The sequence below is a fragment of the Aplysia californica genome, unplaced genomic scaffold (genome assembly GCF_000002075.1).
Source record: "Aplysia californica isolate F4 #8 unplaced genomic scaffold, AplCal3.0 scaffold00014, whole genome shotgun sequence".
NCBI classification, from domain to species: Eukaryota; Metazoa; Mollusca; class Gastropoda; order Aplysiida; family Aplysiidae; genus Aplysia; species Aplysia californica.
In genome coordinates this window covers 1,044,449-1,045,934 of record NW_004797284.1, presented here as the reverse complement: position 1 = coordinate 1,045,934, position 1,486 = coordinate 1,044,449, and the positions used below count along the sequence as shown (strand labels likewise).

Here is a 1,486-nt window from a genome sequence, read left to right as displayed (position 1 = left end):
GAGAGAGAGAGAGAGAGAGATAGAGAGAGAGAGCGAGGGGAGAAACAGAAAGACAGACAAATAGACAGAGAGAAAAACACAGAGAAGCAAATTGGAGGATAAGATAATGTGACATTCGTTGCAAACAGCCAAATGAAATGGGATTACGAAATCAGTCAAGCTACAGCTAGTAATCTAGTAAATCAGTTGTTTGTAAACATTGTGCTTCCCCATTGAATGATGCAGGCTCCAGTGGCTACGTGAGTAGTGAGTTTAGTCTCAAATGTAATGTCAAGCAAGTTTCGTTGGGTACAGATTGGTGGTCACTGGGGTGTGCATTGAGCAAGACATGGCGACCCTAGCTAAAAACAAAACAAACCCAGGGCGCTGCACAATGGCAAGCAGCAATGGCATGTCGATGAAATTATTGTGTATTGGTGTAATATTGGGTAAACGTATGCCTTTATGTATGAATAACTATGTATTTGTGTTTGGATGTTTGCCATTGTAATCTAAGTATACCCACGGGATCAATAAAAAACGTAGTTTATCATTTTATTATTTATTGTTAAAAATAAAATTGTCTCGAAGTAAAAAGATTTCAAGGTTACCCAGACCCTAATGAAAAATCCCAAGCGGAAAGACAGAGTTAACCAATCACAGACTTCTTTATCTTATAATCGAATTCATATCTTTTGCATAGAAGGCAATGGTCCTCACCATTACACCACAGACATTGGTCTTCTAAAGTGGTCATAAACTGTAAGAGAGCAAATCTTTAAATACCCTCAGCACAAATCTGTTGTATTAGCTTTGTTCCGACCAGACTTTCAGGTGTTCCAAACATCTCATCCGTCTTATACAACCTCGACACTTTTGTGCATGCGTCGTGGTGCGTTCATCTTTCATTGAAACACACACAAGCCATGATGTAGACTGACGTAGCCACGCTAACAAATGACCCCTCTAGTGCTTGCGTCCAGGGAATAAACCTGTCACAGGTTTCTACGTCCGACTGTCATAGGTATTCCGTCGACCGTCCCAACACCCTCTTTGGCGCTGGCCAGTCTACCAGGCACACTGCCTCTGGCAGATCATTTATATCATTCTTCTACTTTTCTTTTCTCCTCGTCCTGACTTCTCTTTGTCTTTAATTTATTGGCTATTTTCGGAGAGACATTTATAACATTAGTGGTTTTACAGTGACGGGACTTTTTGGTCACGGCCACCCAAGCAAGGTCGATTTAGGTCACGGTGGGTAGGGCTTCTTTGGGGAGGGGGAAGGGGTCGTTTGGATGAAAAGAGGATTGGGGGTCGTAGGGAGGGAATGAGAAAAGCTGTGAGTGATCTGGCGCCGAATGTCCGTCAAAGGTCATGACAAGCTTTTGGGTCAGCTCGACAGATCTGTGTGATCTTGGCCGTGGATTCTGTTTTCATTTATCCTTCCACAAAAACAAAAAAGCCCTGCATCTCCTTTGCTCAGACAAGAGTGGAAAAGAGAAAGAAC

The 1,486-nt window shown here is 42.5% G+C and overlaps 1 protein-coding gene across 1 annotated transcript in view; it reads right to left on the bottom strand.

Moving 5' to 3' along the window:
- Positions 1–1,486, bottom strand: part of LOC101864192 (pituitary homeobox x) — a 131,225-nt gene that overhangs the window by 95,561 nt on the left and 34,178 nt on the right. The gene's annotated exons all lie outside the window — the stretch shown is intronic.